General features: G+C 40.0%; 1 protein-coding gene across 1 annotated transcript in view; it reads left to right on the top strand.

Annotated features, from left to right (window-relative positions):
* Window positions 1–12,931, top strand: part of LOC105612939 (collagen alpha-1(I) chain-like) — a 51,428-nt gene that overhangs the window by 21,981 nt on the left and 16,516 nt on the right. Inside the window, exon 4 of the mRNA XM_060417501.1 lies at window positions 9,059–9,180. The gene's annotated coding sequence lies outside the window, so the exon portion shown is untranslated. The remainder of the gene's footprint in view (window positions 1–9,058; window positions 9,181–12,931) is intronic.

Raw genomic sequence — 12,931 nt, 5'->3', positions numbered from 1 at the left:
TCTGTTCCTGTAAAGTGCCGGTCTCGTTCTTTTTCCGAACCTCGCCTTCTCTTAACTCCCTTACCCTACAGTACTGATGGCACTTAAAGCTCTAGGGTGGGATGAAATCTCACACGTTTACTCTAAGGATCAAAGAACGAACATGTGGTGTTTGTGTGTGTGTACTCAGTCATGTCCAACTCTTCGCCATCCCATGGCCTGTAGCCTGCCTGGCTCCTCTGTCCATGGCATTTCCCAGGCAAGAATACTGTAGTGGGTTGCCGTTTTCCTCCTCCAGGGGATCTTCCCAATCCAGGGATTGAACCTGTGTTTTCTGCATTGGCAGGCACATTCTATACCACAGAGCCATCTGGGAAGCAATGGTGTGAACTGATTATTATTAAAGGGAAAATGATACAGCAAAGTAGAAGAAGAATGAGGTCAGAAGCACTTCACGATTAAGGTCATTGCTCAGGTGTTCTCAGATGACACAGAAGTAGCAGGGAGTCAGAAATAATTGTATACCTCACTAATTTTTAGGGAAAACCTCTAATTCTTAAATTAACTCATGGAACAATCTCATTTGAAGTTCAATACCACAAACTGTCCTTCTTTTAATATTTCATTTAATGCCTTCAAATTAGATTGTAGGTTTCTGTGGCTCATATAAAGTGGTGTATTTTTCTTTTTTTTTTTTGGTATGTTGCTGCCCCTGTCATGGTATAATACAATCAAAAGTGATCATTTTAAATACCCTGTCGAATTAATCATTTAATGTGGTGACTAGCGTATCATTTCCTTAACACCACATGGTAGACTAGCCACTGGGGCCCTGAATCGTTTTGTTCTAAGGAAGACATTTAAGTGGAGAGCTAGCTTTGCTGCCTGCCCCACTTCCCACCTCGGTACTGACTTTGAAAAACTGATCAAAGGTCGATGGTCAGGGGTCAAGATACACCTTGATTATGCATGTAGAATTCAGAAATTGTCTGTTTGCTCCTACAAAAACCTAGATGGAAAGAATGGATTTGGGATTTGAGCAGATCAATGCCGAAATTTTGGATACTCTCTAGAGCAAAACCTTTGCCAGTTTAATAACCTTCTGAGCCATAGTCTTGTCATATATAAAATGGACATGATGACATCTACCTCATAATACCCAAAGGTGCTGAATGAGTCATGTTGTCCTGTGATTGTTTTATTATCTGTCCTGCAACATGTGCTGCATCTCAGGTGTTTGGGGTGTTTACAAATTCCTGTTTAACTGTGTGCACCAACTACAGATATACTCTTCATCAATTAATTGTGTGCTCAAAAAATTTAACCTATTTTGAAAAGGAGGTTTATAGCTTAAGTAGTGAGTGTATATATATTTTTGGCTATATGATCACAGAGTTATAAAAATGTACTGTTGACTTTTGCTGACATAAATTACTTTCCTTATTATTTCTAAATGGTTCTGCAAGTGTAATAGGTGGGGATTTTTTTTTTTTTTTTGGAAAAACAAACAAACAGATTTAGCATGTTCTTAGTCAGGGGCTGTCACAGTCTCATTATTTCCTGGCCCCCAGAGGAGAGCTGTGCTAATTAAGTACATTTAATGAGGAAAATTAATGCTTCTTTGCCTATGTTCTCCTTAAGCTATAACTGTTTCTTTACTTATTAGTGCTTGTTGTAATTATTAACCATGAACTATACATTCCAGGAAGGGAAACCTTTCTTCTCTGCCCCTGCCCCGCCCCAAGACTGAAATTACCAGGTAGAAATTTGCATAAAATTACAAGCAGTCAATTAGCTCTTGAGAATAAAGTTACCACTGAGCAGTTTCCTGTAGTGCTGGAGGTCAGAAAAGTTCAGCAGCTTTTGTGGAGCCAGTGCTGATTTCCGTTTTCAAGCCAGGAGCTAAGCGTATAAATCATGTGCAGCACAGTGTACCTGTCTTTAGAAAGCTGTCAACAGTCATGTATATTTATTAGTTTTTCCCGGTTGAGAGTTTCATGTTTTCTTTGTCCTTCTGCTCTGTATCTTTGTATCTAGCAAACAACGTGTGTGCACACACACACATACACACATTCACTCACACTCCCTGTTACAAATATGGTGCATTTTCATGACATTTTATGGCATGATTATTTTTCCACCCTTAGCTCCATACCATTGCTTCATTAGTACTTTAAATAAACTGGATTTTTTGCTGTACGTGGCTGTTTACAAGTTATCATTTTGTCTCTGGAGGGTTTTTTTTTTTTCCTCTCAATACATTGTATAATAGATTAATGCTGCTGTTAATACATGTAAATTGATTTATCCTTTATTTGTGGATTTGTCAGAGCATGTATTTCTCTTCTGAAAGTATACCCCTGATTCCCTGGTTTTTGTTTTTTTCAGTGCAATATCCCAGTTTAGAAGTCTCATCCAATTTATTTGATCTCTGTGCCTTCATTTTTGATCTATAAAATGGACTTTATGAATGAATTGAAGGCAGTGATTTGTGCATGGTACTTAGCCCAGATCTTGGTTTGTCTCTTGGCACTGGCTGTGAAGGTACCTCATGAAGAGATGGGGTCCTGATATATCTTCTTGAGTCTTGATGGGCTTCGTTATGGCTTTTGCTAACAGGAATGATTCTTTACCCAGCACAGGTAGTTTCATCCAGTCTCTCATTGTGCTGTGACTCTGAATTCTGAGTTGACATGTAAATCTTCTGACTACCCTTGAGTCTGTGATGCTGGAAAGGTGAAGTGTAGCTTTCATGGTTCACTGTCTCAGCTGAACTGGGGATTTTATTCATTTCCATCAAGACAATCCTGTTAGCATCACTCTTGAATCTTCCAGATGTTCCCTTCTACCAGCAGAACATCACAGAAAACCCTACTCGTGTTTCACACCACAGAAGAATTTCTTATCCAAGCTTTACATGAGTCCCTAACCCACAGAACGTTGAATTTAAGAAAATGGTTGTTGTTGTATAAGCCACTATGTTTTAGGACAGTAGTAGATAACTGGAAAACTAATGTGTATATATATATATATATACACACATAGAAAGCATCACTATGAACAAACTAGTGTAGGTGATGGAATTCCAGTTGAGCTGTTTCAAATCCTGAAAGATGATGCTGTGAAAGTGCTGCACTCAATATGCCAGCAAATTTGGAAAACTCAGCAGTGGCCACAGGACTGGAAAAGGTCAGTTTTCATTCCAATTCCAAAGAACGGCAATGCAAAAGAATGCTCAAACTACCGCACAATTGCACTCATCTCACATGATAGTAAAGTAATGCTCAAAATTCTCCAAGCCAGGCTTCAGCAATACGTGAACTGTGAACTCCCTGATGTTCAAGCTGGTTTTAGAAAAGGCAGAGGAACCAGAGATCAAATTGCCAACATCCACTGGATCATGGAAAAAGCAAGAGAGGTCCAGAAAAACATCTATTTCTGCTTTCTTGACTATGCCAAAGCCTTTGACTGTGTGGATCACAATAAACTGTGGAAAATTCTGAAAGAGATGGGAATACCAGACCACCTAACCTGCCTCTTGAGAAATCAGTATGCAGGTCAGGAAGCAACAGTTAGAACTGGACATGGAACAATAGACTGGTTCCAAATAGGAAAAGGAGTACGTCAAGGCTGTATATTGTCACCCTGCTTATTTCACTTATATGCAGAGTACATCATGAGAAATGCTGGACTGAAAGAAACACAACCTGGAATCAAGATTGCCGGGAGAAATATCAATAGCCTTAGATATGCAGATGACACCACTGGTATGGCAGAAAGTGAAGAGGAGCTAATAAAGCCTCTTGATGAAAGTGAAAGAGGAGAGCGAAAAAGTTGGCTTAAAGCTCAACATTCAGAAAACGAAGATCATGGCATCCGGTCCCATCACTTCATGGAAAATAGATGGGGAAACAGTAGAAACAGTGTCAGACTTTATTTTTTTGGGCTCCAAAATCACTGTAGATGGTGATTGCAGCCATAAAATTAAAAGACGCTTACTCCTTGGAAGAAAGGTTATGACCAACATAGATAGCATATTCAAAAGCAGAGACATTACTTTGCCGACTAAGGTCCGTCTAGTCAAGGCTATGGTTTTTCCTGTGGTTATGTATGGATGTGTTGTTGGACTGTGAAGAAGGCTGAGTGCCAAAGAATTGATGCTTTTGAACTGTGGTGTTGGAGAAGACTCTTGAGAGTCCTTTGGACTGCAAGGAGATCCAACCAGTCCATTCTGAAGGAGATCAGCCCTGGGATTTCTTTGGAAGGAATGATGCTAAAGCTGAAGCTTCAGTGCTTTGGCCACCTCATGAGAAGAGTTGACTCATTGGAAAAGACTCTGATGCTGGGAGGGATTGGGGGCAGGAGGAGAAGGGGACGACCGAGGATGAGATGGCTGGATGGCATCACGAACTCAATGGACGTGAGTCTGAGTGAACTCCAGGAGATGGTGATGGACAGGGAGGCCTGGCGTGCTGCGATTCATGGGGTCGCAAAGAGCCAGACATGACTGAGTGACTGAACTTAACACACACACACACAAAAGTGGCTTTTGTATGTGCGACATTACTAATATCAGCTTCCGAATACCTGTGGCACTCACGTGAGTCTCTACTACCTGTGACAAGTCCCCATAGATACTTCCCCTTTTGGAGTCAGTGTTGTGGCTGGACCAGCCCTTGTGGTTCTTAGAATGATTGCAAGATGCACGTCAGCAATAGCCTTCAGAGAGCTTTGAGAAAACATCTGTTACTTACCTGTCCCAGAGGGTATACCCAGCAGATGAAGAGCTACGTAGTTAAGGTTCGAGTAGATAGAAAGGGAACATGGACCTGGGGTTCTGCCTTGACTGGGGTCAAAGGTGGGGTGCCTAGGGTTTTGTGAATTCGCTCTTTATTGGCAAATTTTAAATAAATATAAAATATAAGAGCAGAAATTAGGGCACAGGAGTGGGAAAGGGGATTCTCAAGCAGTTGTCTAAGTTACTCAGGGCTTTCTAAAATGGGAACTTCATGGGCTGGCTGGCCTGGCTCCGTATCTAGTTGTTTATTAGTAGCCATTTCATACACTGGCAATATGCTCATTCAAGATCAAGGTGCTAGAGATGGACTCCTCAGGGTTATCAAAAAAAAAAAAAAAAACTTTCTGTCAGTCACTTTCACTATCCTCTTATCTGTGGTTTACTTTTAGGTTTATGCTTTATCCTAAGCCACTGAGAATCAATAGTACTTGTAAATTCTAAGTAGAGTTGTGAAGTAATTGAAATTTAAATAAAATTATAATTTAAAATGCAGATATTTCTAAAGTCTGTGTTGTATTAAGTACACAAGTTTAGAGTTAGAATCCGCCTGCAATGCAGAAGACCCCGGGTCGTTTCCTGGGTTGGGAAGATCCACTGGAGAAGGGATAAGCTACCCACTCCAATAGTCTTGGGCTTCCCTTGTGGCTCAGCTGGCGAAGAATCTGCCTGCAATGCGGGAGACCTGGGTTCAATCCCTGGGTTGGGAAGATCCTCTGGAGAAGCAAAAGGCTATCCACTCCAGTATTTTGGTCTGGAGAATTCCATGGATTTTACAGTCCATGGGGTTGCAAAGAGTCTGACATGAGCGACTTTCACTCTCACTTTTCACTTAGAGTTATGCAAACTAGATTTGAATTTCAGTTCTTCCCCATAAGCTCTGTTGACTTGTGGAACTTCTGCTCTCTTTGACTCATCTGTAAAATGGGGCTAATAGTGACTTACTACCTGGGATTATATAGAAGTGAAGTGAAGTTGCTCAGTCGTGTCCAACTCTTTGCAACCCCATAGATTGTAGCGTACCAGGCTCCTCTGTCCATGGGATTTTCCAGGCAACAGTACTGGAGTGGATTGCCATTTCCTTCTCCAGGGGATCTTCCCAACCCAGGGCTTGAACCCAGGTCTCCCACATTGTAGACAGACGCTTTGCCATCTGAGCCACCATTAAATAAGATGATCTTACAGTGTTAGCATAATGCTTGACACAAATCAGTGGTAATTTTTATATCATGTCAGAGTAGCAAATACTGATGAGATATGTCATAAAAATAGCTGTGTGATATTGGTGAGTGATAATTTATAATTATATCAAAAACATAGTCTTTTAATAACTCAGATGAGATCACTTAAAATTGAAGAATTTGAGTTCTATCCCTTATCTTTTCCTCTACTTCTGACAAGTTTGGGGAAAATGGGGAAATGAAGGAACCAAAAGATAACTAGGATAATTCAGCCATGAATAGTCAAATTCCAACTTCATTTTATCATCCATTTATAAATTAATAAGTGATGGGTGCTTATAAAGATTATAGTCAATTCTGATGAAATAAAAACAGTGCCAAAATCAGATAAAAGGAAATCAAATAAGAGCTATGGAGAATAAAGCAGGGCAGACATAATTTAACTCCTGCATGATGCAAATGCATGGATTTTTCACCTCAAATTTAACTGTGATATTCTGGAAAGGGAAAAAGATGTCCCAATCACTTCTTCCCATAAAAACAGACAAGCATACAAGATCTCTGTCTTGATAAATAAAGTTTAGGCTAGGCCAGGACAACTGGAAAAATGAATGAAGGAGAGGTTGGAGGAAAGATGCAGGGGAAGATTAAAGTTTAGTTAACCAGGCATAGAACATCAAGGAGGGTTCCTGTTCGTAAATCAGCCGACATTAATCATACTCAATGCAGGGAAGGGCAAAAGCAGATACGTGATTATGGTACCTGGTTACTATGGGACCTCCATGCTGAAACTTCTGCCTATTTACAGTTTCAGATCAGTTCAGTTCAGTCGTGTCCAACTCTTTACTGCTACTACTACTTCTAGGTCACTTCAGTCGTGTCCGACTGTGCAACCCCGTGAATCGCAGCACGCCAGGCCTCCCTGTCCATCACCAACTCCCAGAGCCTACCCAGACTCATGTCCATTGAGTTGGTGATGCTGTCCAACCATCTCATCCTCTGTCATCCCCTTCTCCTCCTGACCTCAATCTTTCCCAGCATCAGGGTCTTTTCAAATGAGTCAACTCTTTGCATCAGGTGGCCAAAGTATTGGAGTTTCAGCTTCAGCATCAGACCTTCCAATGAATATCCAGGACTGATCTCTTTAGGATGGACTGGTTGGGTCTCCTTGCAGTCCAAGGGACTCTAAAGAGTCTTCTCCAACATCACAGTTTGAAAGCATCAATTCTTCTGCACTCAGCTTTCATTATAGTCCAACTCCCACATCCATACATAACTACTGGAGAAACCATAACCTTGACTAGATGGACCTTTGTTGACAAAGTAATATCTCTGCTTTTTAATATCCTGTCTAGATTGGTCATAACTTTCCTTCCAAGGAATAAGCATCTCTTAATTTCATGGCTGCAGTCACCATCTGCAGTGATTTTGTAGCCCAGAAAAATAAAGTCAACCACTGTTTCCACTATTTCCTCATCTACTTGCCATGAAGTGATGGGACCAGATGCCATGATCTTAGTTTTCTTAATGTTGAGCTTTAAGCCAACTTTTTCAAACTCCTCATTCACTTTCATCAAGAGGCTCTTTAGGTATTCTTCACTTTCTGCCATAAGGGTGGTGTCATCTGCTTACGTGAGGTTATTGTTATTTCTCCAGGCAATCATGATTCCAGCTTGTGCTTCCTCCAGCTCAGCATTTCTCATGATATGTTCTGCGTATAACTTAAATAAGCAAGGTGACAATATACAGCCTTGATGTACTCCTTTTCCTATTTGGAACCAGTCTTTCCATGTCCAGTTCTAACTGTTGCTTCCTCACCTGCATACAGGTTTCTCAAGAGGCAGGTCAAGTGGTCTGGTATTCCCATTTCTTTCAGAATTTTCCAGTTTATTGTGATCCACACAGTCAAAGGCTTTGGCATAGTCAATAAAACAGAAATGTTTTTCTGGAACTCTCTTGCTTTTTCGATGATCCAATGGATATTGGCAATTTTATCTTTGGTTCCTCTGCCTTTTCTAAAACCAGCTTGAACATCTGGAATTTCATGGTTCATGTATTCCTGAAGCCTGGCTTGGAGAATTTCGAGCATTATTTTACTAGCGTGTGAGATGAGTGCAATTGTGTGGTAGTTAGAGTGTTCTTTGGCATTGCCTTTCTTTGGGATTGGAATGAAAACTGACCTTTTCCAGTCTTGTGCCCACTGCTGAGTTTTCCAAATTTGCTGACATATTGAGTACAGCTCTTTCACAGTATCATCTTTTTTTTTTTACAAGTCAAAAATTTTTATTGAGATATTGTCGATGTACCAAAATTTGCTATTTGCTATGTTAATAATTTTTACTGCTTCATCAAGAAGATTCTTTTTTTGTTTTTTTGTTTTTTTTTAGTTTTTTTATTTTTTAAATTTTAAAATCTTTAATTCTTACATGCGTTCCCATAGCTCAACATCACCTCCACCAGCTTTGTTTGTAGTGATGCTTCCTAAGGCCCCCTTGACTTCACATTCCAGGATGTCTGGCTCTAGATGAGTGATCACACCATCATAATTAACTGGGTTGTGAAGATCTTTTTTGTACAGTTTCTGTGTATTCTTGCCACCACTTCTTAATATATTCTGTTTCTATTAGGTCCCTTCCATTTCTGTCCTTTATTGAGCCCATCTTTGCATGAAATGTTCCCTTGGTAGCTCTAATTTTCTTGAAGAGATCTCTAGTCTTTCACATTCTATTGTTTTCATCTATTTCTTTGCACTGATTGCTGAGAAAGGCTTTCTTATCTCTCCTTGCTATTCTTTGAACCCTGCATTCAAATGGGTATATCTTTCCTTTTCTCCTTTGCTTTCCACTCCTTTGCTTTTCACTTCTTTTCACAGCTATTTGTAAGAAAAATAGGGAGGTAACTCATTTTCATGCTATCTGTTGGTGTTCTGAAGAAACTAAAAAAAAAAAAAAGTCTAGTAACAGGAAGATAGCATGGATCGATAAAGAGATATTCATTTAGGAGGAAACTAAACACTACCCTCCTGTTACCATGTCTTTAAACATGATCAAGCACATCTGCAAAACACATACTTAATAGACCCTTCTTCCTTTACCCCTCAAAGGCAGCAAAAACTAAAGCCCTTCCTGGACTGCGCTTTGCGAAGATACTGTAGACACTCTTGCATTTTCCTTGGACTTGCCATTTCATAATGGGTGGCTTTTCTGAGCTGTCAAATAAACACAGGTAAGTCCCAGGAATGTGAGAGTGGGTTTCATTGATTATAGCATTGGGGTTCTTATAATGGTTTGGTCAATCAGTAAATTCATTGTTCCCCTCTACCAAATAATACCCTCTCACCCTGAGGGACAGAGGTAGTGACAAAAACACAAGGAGATTTGAAAGAGACCTGAAGAAACAAGAGTTGTGGAATCTACTAATGAGCTACGATTTTTCAATTTCACAGGCTATATTTTTTCACTGCACTGTGGTACCTATAGCATCTGATGTAGAAGGAAAAGCAGAGTGGAAAACACATTATTTTGAAGGTTGTTGTTTATTTGCTAAGTCATGTCCAGCTCTTTTGTGATCCTGTGGACTCTAGCCTGCCAGGCTTCTCTGTCCATGGGATTTCCCAGGCAAGGAGTGGGTTGCCATTTCCTTTTCCAGGGATCAAACTCATCTCTCCTACATCGGCAGGCAGATTAGTCACTGCCAAGCCACCAGAGAAGCCATGTTGAAGATACCCTTTATAATATTCCTTTTTAAAATAATTTATTTTTGTTGGAATATAACTGACACGTAACATTATATTAGCTTCAGGTGTCCAAATGTAATGATTTCTTATATAATATATTGTGAAATTATCACCAGAAAAAGTTGACATCCATCACCACACATAGTTAGAATTTTCTTTCTTTGCAGTGAGAATTTTTATTTTAAGAACTACTCATTTAGTGATTTAAAAATATAATTCAGTATTATTAATTACTCTTACTATGCTGTAGCATGGTTTCTTTATTTTATATAGTATTTTTTTGAGGAATTTTAGTAAGTCCAAAATGGACAAGTTATATTTTCCAGGCAAATATTTAGTCCAGGGCTAAATAAATTAAAATATCTTCTGCTGATTGATTTGGACCTGACTTAGGAAAACTAAATATGAAAATTTCCTTGGTAGACAGAAAATGATTTATTTCAGATTTATGGTCTCACAGTAATCCTGTTACTGTTTCTTATATAAATGACTGATTTGATGTCTGCTCAGCTCAGCTTGGTTCTTTGTAAAGAATATTAATTGGAGATATCTCCATGATACATATGCTCTTCCCTAAATTAATTACTCAAATTCCAAAATGAACTGTTTCTTTACATACCTGCATTTAATACATTTTACATTTGAAAAAATACAGAGTTTTAGCCCTGTTCTGTGGAAATAGCTGCAGTGCTTCATTTTCCTATGTCTGATCGCCTGGTTGTACAGCTGATGTTCAGGGTTTTATTATTTGTTGATTCTGGCTGATCAGAATATTCTAAAAGGCACTGACACCCACTTAACTGTGCTGACGTTCTGTGTGAAATTGATAGAATTGGGGTGCTGGGGCCGTTGACCCTCAATGTACCCTTTTCCCTTTTCCTCTTCCAATTTTATCTTTTTGTTGTCTCCAATTTTTCTTGTTTATATTGTGAGTTTATTAACAAATTGAGGTGGCTATAGTTATTTTTCTGCTTTATTTGTCCCTTTAACCTTTATGGTATAATAACATGTTTGAAAAGCTCTTCTTATAAACAGTTACAGTTTTTTTGGTTCTGTTTATCACCTTACTCAAAGTTTTGTGTACTTTTTTCGTTTCTGATAGAAGAATTATTTTCAACATTTCTTGTAAGGGAAGTCTAGTATTGATAAATCTTCTCAGCTTTTGTTTGTCTGGCAAAGTCTTTGTTTCTCCTTCGTATCTGAATGACAACTTTCCTGGATAGAGTAGTCTCTGGTAACAGTTTTTATCTTTTATAATTTCTAGAATGTCATTCCATTCTCTCCTGGTCTGTAGGCTTTCTGATAAGAAATCTGTTGAGAGCCTAATGGGGGTTCCTTTGTAGGTTACTGTCCTTCTTTTCCCTGGAGGGCTTTATACTTTTTTGTTTGTTATTGACTTTCGACAGTATTAATATAAAGTTTTTTTGGAGAAGGTATTTTTGCATTGAGGTAATTCAGTTCAGTTCAGTTGCTCAGCCGTGTCTGACTCTTTGTGACCCCATGAATCGCAGCACACCAGGCCTCCCTGTCCATCGCCAACTTCCGGAGTTCACCCAAAATCTTGTCCATCTAGTCAGTAGTGCCATCCAACCATCTCATCCTCTGTTGTCCCCTTCTCCTGACCTCTATCTTTCCCAGCATCAGGGTCTTTTCAAATGAGTCAGTTCTTTGCATCAGATGGCCAAGGTATTGGAGTTTCAGCTTCAACATCAGTCCTTCCAATGAACACCCAGGACTGATCTCCTTTAGGATGGACTGGTTGGATCTCCTTGCAGTCCAAGGGACTCTCAAGAGTCTTCTCCAACACCACAGTTCAAAAGCATCAATTCTTCAGCATTCAGCTTTCTTTATAGTCCAACTCTCATATCCATACATGACCACTGGAAAAACCATAGCCTTGACTAGACGGACCTTTGTTGACAAAGTGATGATTAGGTGTTCACTCATCTTCATGGATTTGTACATCCAGTTCCTTCCCCATTTCTCAGCTTTCATTTATTTAAACTCTCTGCTTCCTTCTTTTTCTCTTCTTTTGGAATATCCATTACCCTAATATATCTCTTCCTGAGAGTCAGATAGCTCTCATAGAATTTTGTTTTCTATGTCTTATTTCTCTTTCCTCTTCTAGCTTGTATCATTTCTAGACTTCTGTCTTGTGAAAGTGTTAGTTGCTCAGTCGTTCCCAACTCTTTGCAGTTCCATGGACTGTAGCCTGCCAGGCTCATCTGTCCATGGGATTCTCCAGGCAAGAATACAGGAGAGGGTTGCCATGCCCTCCTCCAGGGGCTCTTCCTAACCCAGGGACTGAACCCAGGTCTCCTGCATTGCAAGCCAATTCAGATTTGCCATCTGAGCAACCAGGGAGATTTTTTGTCTTAGAGCTTGCTGATTCTCTCTTCAGTGGGGTCTTCTTAATTTCCACTGCTTTCTAAAATATTTTTCATCTTATTTCTTGAGTTCTTCAGCTCCTAAAGAACTTTTTGGTTTTGAATTTCTGTTTGGTTATTTTTTAGAGTTTCAGTCTCTTTGGTAAAGTGTTGCTCTGTTTATTATTTTTATTCCCAACCTCTTTAAACTGCCTTTCTGAGTTTTTCTTGTTGCTCAGTGAGTTTCTTCCTGACAGCTATTTTGAATTCTCTGTCAGCTTTGTTGGTTTCTGGAGAATTGTCATTTATTTTCTGTGGTACAGTGTGACTGCTTCCTCATGATAGTTAATGAATTGTCTTGTCTCTGCATTTGAAATGAAATGTTAGATGTTACAGTTCTTTCTTTTGCTTTTATGGTAGGTGGCACTATAACACAGATTTTTGGTTTCTCTTTCTGAGTGCCTCTGGTATTGTATTTGAGAGCTCTCATGTTCCAGCCTCCGCAGTCTCTATAAGAGCTATGGCTCTGGGCCTTCCTTGCAGCTTCTTTTGCATCTGGGGTCATTGCTGCCTTGCTTCTGCCATAGCTGCTGTTGTCACTGGGATGGTGGGCTCTTGCCTCATGTCCAGGATCCCGTAAGTCACAGGTTTGTCTACTGTAACAGGAGGAGGGTGGCCAGAGGGAATCCTGATTGTACAGCTGCCTCCTCTCTGTGTCTGGTGTGATGGCACAGGGTCTGCCATCACAAGTGGAGGGGCAGGGGCTGGAGTCATGGGCATCTCGGCATGGGAGGGACTGGATCCAGGCCCCGCTGCCCCATTGCCTGTGGCCAGGGTGTGGCTGTGGAATGGATGCTGGAGCCCTGTGTGCCAC

The sequence above is a fragment of the Ovis aries genome, chromosome 6, assembly GCF_016772045.2.
Source record: "Ovis aries strain OAR_USU_Benz2616 breed Rambouillet chromosome 6, ARS-UI_Ramb_v3.0, whole genome shotgun sequence".
In the NCBI taxonomy this organism is placed as follows: Eukaryota; Metazoa; Chordata; class Mammalia; order Artiodactyla; family Bovidae; genus Ovis; species Ovis aries.
The sequence above is the reverse complement of the archived record's forward strand: the minus strand, read 5'-3'. Positions and strand labels throughout refer to the sequence as shown.